This window comes from Pseudopipra pipra, chromosome W, assembly GCF_036250125.1.
Source record: "Pseudopipra pipra isolate bDixPip1 chromosome W, bDixPip1.hap1, whole genome shotgun sequence".
NCBI classification, from domain to species: Eukaryota; Metazoa; Chordata; class Aves; order Passeriformes; family Pipridae; genus Pseudopipra; species Pseudopipra pipra.
This window is the reverse complement of record NC_087580.1, coordinates 18,061,424-18,068,248: the sequence shown is the minus strand read 5'-3', so window position 1 is coordinate 18,068,248 and position 6,825 is coordinate 18,061,424. Positions and strand designations below refer to the sequence as shown.

Here is a 6,825-nt window from a genome sequence, read left to right as displayed (position 1 = left end):
TACTAGAGAGCAGTTCTTATTTGCTAAGTCACTGAGAAAGAAACCCTCATCAGGTGTTGGTATTTTTTGTATTGGCAAAAGCTGCCCATGGTTTCCAAATTGGATGTGTTTTACTGCAGATGTCTGTGTTGAGGTCATATTATGAGCAAGTCCCATAGAAGATTCAGCAGTAGATGCACTGACAGATGCACTTCCCCTGCCTGAATCTGTCACACTTGATTGTGCCATCAAGTTATTATAGTCATTGTCAAGCTCATCTTTTGAAAAAGTTCGCATTTAAGTCTATGACAGTGAAAAAATACTGTTTGATCATTCTGTTTAATACTCAGCCTTAAGCTACATGTGCAGTTCAGAAGGATATAGAAGGCCAGATTCCAGCTTGCAGCCAGTTCCTTAGATGTGATCTACATCATCTCCTCGTGTTTTTAGTTCTTTTATCTATGAAATTTCGGTAAGAGAACAAAATTCACAACATAAGCAGCACAAAGGAAAACAAATAACTAGTTGTAAGAACATGTAACTCCATAATTGTGGAACAACAGCACAGAACAGGTAAAACCCACACCCGTTATATTAAAATCCTAAATCACTCACAGGTTTTAATTAATTTCCCGAATGTAAAGCTAACTAAATCTAGCTTTGAGATCGTTATATTGGGAGGCAAACTAGAAAAATTTTACTAAATTCAACCTGACTCTAGTAGCTTTATTGCAATCTCTACTGATTTCCTGACAGATTATCATGTGGTCTCCAGACATTTCTGCTTTATAAATCAAATGGGCATAAAAAGTTCTAATTCACGCATCAATAGTTTTGCAAAGTGTAATTTAGCAATCTGCTCTTTTATTGGTATAAAGTAAACACACACATTTTGCATCTTGTTAGGTTATTTTAAAAATAATCTGAAATTCATGTAGTATAACTGTTGACATAACATCAGTGCCAAGAGAGATAAGTCAAACTTCACAGCATAGTGTGTGCCTGAGTAGTGTTTTTAGAAAAGCAATGAGGCTGTATGCTATATCAGCAGTTATAAAACATTTAAAAACATATAATACGTTTTGTTTGACCAAACTGCTCTGTACATACTGTACGAATCCACGACAGAAGATATATATTAAAATCTGAAAAAAAATGTACTTGCTGCTATGTTATAAATAGAATATTAACAATTGCTTAAACAGTACATGAAATGCAACTCAAAGTTGCAACTCTGTCATAAACACAGAAGAAAAAAAAAAGGAAAAAATAATGAATTCACTAAACTTGACCAAGGAAAAGAAATAATATCAGACAGGAATGTAAATTAACATCCAAATGTTAAAATCAGCTGAGTAAACCTTTTTAAATACAATTCTAAAGATGTGATTTCCACTGTCACAATAACTTCTCAGTTTATAACAGGAAGATAGAGAGATGTTTTACCTAAGAATCAAGGAAATCCTCAGCCTGCCAGCTTTCCATTTATCTTATTTGCAGATTTGTAGTTTTTGGTGTATAAGTTCTACTCTCTCCCTAGTTCTGAGAAACTGCTGGAGGTGGTTTGAGTCCCACCCAGTTGCTAAGCAACAAATGATCTCTATTGTGTGAACCTTATGTCTCCTCCTGCTAAGACTGAACACGAAATTTGGGCAGAAGTTCTTTACAGGGGTAAAATGTGACTAAAACCAAGGCAACTCACTAAAGCTTTTATATAAAGATTCATTCTCTGGGAAACTCTTAAAATTTCTTGCATGCTAACTTTTAGTAAAACACAATCTTTTAGTTTTAAGTTATCCACAAGTGAGTAGAAGGACTAAAGAGAGAGAGATTCTGCTTTCTGTTCTCAGTTACCGACATGCCTGGATTCTGCGGGGCAACTCCCCCGCAAGTCAGTCACCGCCGAGCTGCTGTTCCCCGGGCTGCTCCGTGCGCCGTGCAGCTCCCGGGGATGCCCGCAGAAGTCTGGCTGGCTCTGCAGAAGTAGCTGTCGGCGTTGCCTCTGTCGCTGAGGTGCCTCTGCCGCCGAGGTGCCCCTGCCGCCTCTTGCCGTGGCTGCCAGCGCCGCCTCCCCCACGGCCGAGCCGGCGCAGCGGCAGCCCCAGCGCGCAGCCCCCAGCCCTGGAGCGCGGCCTCAGCACCCGCACGCCGGACTCTGGCAGCTGTTTGAGTAATCCTAAAGGGAATTTTTATGCTGTTATGTGTACCCGAGACACTCTAACGGGAGGAAATTCTCCCGGACTCTCACCTCTGGCTTTTAACAGTTACTAACAAACGTATGGCCGCTTCTCCACACACACACAAGCACGGTACCGTTAACAATACAGTGAGCTCACAACAACGTTGGACACACAACACAATTAACACGAGAGTTAACAAAAATACGGAAAGGCAGTTCTCTAGCCTGCCTCTCCTGTCAACGAGAAGTGGCACTTTTTCGGTGTTGCTCGTTGTGCTAATATAGCATCTTCTAATGCAAGGCACAATAGCTGCTACTTTCTTTCATATGTACCGTACCTGGTTCTGCTTTTTATTTTTTTTTTTTTTTTCCGAAAACAGCGTCTGTTGCCATGGCAGCGATCCACAGTGGCTTTCTTCCGGGTTGCATGGTGGCTTCAGGCGCCAGCGGTGCAGCGCCATCTAGGGACGCGGAGGCTCCCAGCAGTGTCGGTCCAGTTGACACATGCGCAGTAGCAGGCACAGTGAGGAGCGACAGTGCCGACTGCGCAGCCGCAAGAGAGAGCGGTGCCGCGGGCTCGGCTCCAGCTTCATTCTCCGCCGCTAGTGATGTTCCTGCAGCCCCTACACATCCTGCTGCTACATGCACGGCGCTAAACGGAGGTGATCCCGCTGCTCCTAAGGGTCCTAGCATTCGCAACTTCCACGTGGGGAGCCAGATGCTGAGCAGTCCCGAAAGCCCTCGTTTTCTAGACAGGAGCTCAACTCCAACAGATCACAGCTCAGACCTAAAGTGCCTTTGACCCCGAGCGGACAGAACCCCGTTCTTCTTGTCCGCACTTGTCTTCCCATGGAATGGAGAGCCGAAAAAAACCTCTCCAGGGCAGGGCCAGAACTGACAGGTTTACGGCAGAGGCGCAGAAATTGCCCTGTCATTGCCTCCGGGATGATATGCTTGCTCCAGGATCCTTCCCTCAGGGAGCTTTTGTCGGATTGTTTGGTCAATTTTAGGTCAATTTCTATGGCTTTCAGCAATGTCAGCTTCCAGTGGTGAGAAGTCATGAGAGTAGTCCCCAGAATCAGGTGATGCCCCTTGGTAACAAGACTTTGTGTTTAAGTGGCAAATGTTTTTATTCACCTCCTGGCTTCTGCAGAAGTCTCCTGTTTTTCAAGACTCCTAGACTCCTAGAGCAGTTGGTGTTGGAAGGAAGGGACCTGAAAGCTCATCTGCTTCCAACCACCCCTCTGCCACGGGCAGGGACACCTTCCGCTCGACCAGCTTGCTCCAAGCCGCGTCCAACCTGGCCCTGAACAATTCCAGGGATGGGGCAGCCACAGCTTCTCTGGACAACCTGTGCCAGGGCCCCACCACTCTCCCCGGGAAGGCTTTCTTTCCCATATGCCATCTAAGCCTGCCCTCTGCCAGCGCCAAGCCATTGCCCCTTGGTCTGTCGCTCCAGTCCCTTGGAAACAGTCTCTCTTAGCCAAAGCCTTCTTGGTCCTCCCTGTTGTGTTGCAAAATTTGCAAGCTGATGTTGTGCCAGGTGGCACCAGCCAAGCCCTGAGCCAGGTGCAGGACCTTGCACTTAAGGTCTGAGGTCACTGGGGTTGTTGAGCCTGGAGGAGACTGAGGTCAGATCTCCTGGGGGGCTGCAGCTTCCTGCCAAGGGGCAGCGACCATTTCTGCTCTGTGGGACCAGGGACAGGAGCCAAGGGAACGGCCGGAGCTGTGTCAGCGGAGGCTTAGGTTGGACATTAGGAAAAGGTGCTTTCCCCGGAGGGTGGTCGGGCACTGGAACGGGCTGCCCAGGGCAGTGGTCACGGCCCCAAGGCTGCCAGAGCTCAAGGAGCGTTTGGACAATGCTCTCAGGCACACTGAATCCGAAAAATCGGTCCAAGAAACTGCTCAGAGAATTTTTATCTTTAAGCAGCAAGGTATTTGTTTATTCAACGTTGGGAGCAAGCCAGCTCGCGCTGGACAAACTTGCTCAAAGGCTTCACACAAAATCAGCATTTTTATACAATCTTCAGATGTGATTAAATGCATATTCAAGTGATTACAACATCTATCAATACATATTAAAAATAGGTGGAGTATAGGCGGAGCTTGGGGCGCTGCTTCTCTTGGCTCCCCATTTCGGAGGGTAGTTCCCATCTTCCTCCATGGGGCAGGGGGCTTCAGCTCATCTTCCTCTGCTTGACCCTTCTTCTTTTCCATTGTTCTTGACCCGCTCACTGAAGCTTGGACAAAACCCTGGCTCCAGGCCTATTTCTCCTATTTAAATGTCTACCTGATCCTGTTGTATTTCTAATTTATCACCTCTAGGCCTATTACCTGTTCCTGTACTGTTCTCTTAAGCTTTGGTCCAGTAAGTAGAACAGAACGAGCACAGATCGTCTTGGATGTTGGTAGCTTGTTAGCAGGCCCAAATCTCTTAGTTAACTCTTTTGGGCCTAGCTTCCTATATCATTCCCCCCCTTTTGTTTAGAATTTACGAATTCCTTCGTCAAGTTCTAATGGATTTTGATAGGTATTCATCACAGCCCACATTATCTGCATCCTTCTAACCATGATGCTTGATTTGCACCATAGCCAAACAATTAGGACCAGTAGTAGAATAATGCCAGCTCCTAATACCAATATTGGATGTATCAAATAGTGAAACACTTGTGATGCTGTAGGGGAGTATCCTGTAAAGATATCCCACCAATGATGTTCTCCCGCTTTTTCCACTTTGGTTAGAACAGTTTTTATGCTCTCAGTGTCATGTTCTACTTGCCAGAGCATTCGTCTAGTCGTTCTGTTTACTTCCTGGACCAGTTTTTCTATATCAGGATGTTTAAGCATTGCTTTAAAAAGATTAATGTTCATTCCTCTCTGCAATTTTGGCACATCATGATACATTGTATAATCAACTTCAATCAGTTGTCTAGTAGTCACTAGAATGATATAACCAAAGTCACAGCCTATTATTTTAGCAAAACAAAAAAATTAATACCACTCACTACTTCATGACAAATACCTATGGTAAAATTAACACAAAAGATTCTAACACATGCACAAGCATTTCCTACATAATAGACTTGTGATTGGGTTTTAGTATGGGGAAGCATTTCAAAGGTACACACACTATTGTCAGCATCTAAGCATAAATCTTCATTTTCTACTCCAGCATTTTCACAGATATATCCTAATTGTCCTTTAGGAATACATGCCTCAGTACTGACTGGCTGCCACTTTTTCTTGGTGTGATCCTAACTTGCCCAAACATTATGGTCTATGGGTCTGACAATTACATTTTGGTGTATGGCTCTTAATGTCAGGCTAGGAAAGATGGTCTTTTCTTTAGCTGCACTGATAGTGAGCACATAAGCTTCAATTTGTTCATGTTGAGGATTGTAAGTGAAGTTTCCTAACTGCCACCACGCTTGGTAATTTTTCTCAAAGTGTGTAGTAGAACTGTTTCTAGCTATTATTTCTCTTACTTCCTGTGGTAATATTCCTGAAGTTCCTTCTCTTAATATTCCTGCAGCTACAGACTGCACCCACTGTTGAGTTTGGAGACATTGTATTGCAAGTGCAAATCTTTTATGGATGACACCAGCATAGTCAATAATCTTGGTGAAATCTTTTGCAGTGGTTAGCTACTAATGTTAACAATTTAACTGCCAATGATTGTGTTTCTGCCAAAGTGAGCAAAGATGATCTTAAAGGGACTTTGAATTTTCCTAGATCAGATGTGACAGCACTTAGTTTATTCACTAATACTTCTTGATCTATGGTGTTTAATACACTTAATCCTGTGCCAAACCATCCCGTTATATCTCTTTGAATTCTGGTACAAGGGGATCTGGCCATCATCTATACATGCCAGTCTTTAAGGCTTTGTTGAATACAGGGCTGACAATCTTTTTGTATGTTTGATATGTTTACTTAAAGGTGTATTGGAACCCTTTTCAGTGAATATATGGGATCTAACAACAGCTTCTGCTCATTTGAGTGCTTAATTACATATGGTCCAGCATAAGTTAAATTGTGGACACTCTCACAGGCTAAAGAAGGAGTTGTAAAACTGGTGGTGGTCTTAGTCAATGGGGTGGTAGGAGATTTGCTGGTTGGTAATCTCATTGTTATATTTCCTTCCCTGAATGTCCACTGACACATCACAGAAACTGATTTATCTAGAGTGAAGGTGTGCCAACATTGATCAGCCACTAATTACATTTCACAGTAACGTCAGTTCTGGGTGACCATCTAATCCGTGCCTATTAAAACACTTGCATTGTATGGGGTACCAGGATTTTACCAATTATTCAGTACCCTTGTTCCTTGGAGGACTATAATAGATGGATTGTATTGGTTCAGTTCAGATGAATTCAGAATATCTGTATTTATAGCAAATCATAGACTAGAATTCCCATTATAGGCCTGAGACCATAATAATTTTGGGGCAAGAGTTTGATTTAACACTAATGTACTTATCAGTCCAAGGATCAGCATTGAGGAGGCTTGATAGTAGATGATTCCTCTCCCGAGGTCCATGCTTCCTCTGGAACTCTCTTGGCTCGAGAGTAGTGGATCCACGTGGGTTTCTCTTTCACCCGGATCGTGTGGAGGTGGTCATCAGCACCTGCTGGGGTCCATCCCACTTCTCCCGTAGTGGATCT

At 43.8% G+C, this 6,825-nt stretch overlaps 1 long non-coding RNA gene across 1 annotated transcript; it reads right to left on the bottom strand.

Moving 5' to 3' along the window:
- Nucleotides 1-299: 299 nt before the first annotated feature.
- Nucleotides 300-2,601, bottom strand: LOC135406444 (uncharacterized). Its single transcript, XR_010426254.1, has 2 exons — nucleotides 2,497-2,601; nucleotides 300-2,155 (listed from the first exon to the last, which is right to left on the bottom strand). It is a non-coding gene; the product is annotated as an uncharacterized LOC135406444 (long non-coding RNA).
- Between the last annotated feature and the right edge of the window lie 4,224 nt (nucleotides 2,602-6,825).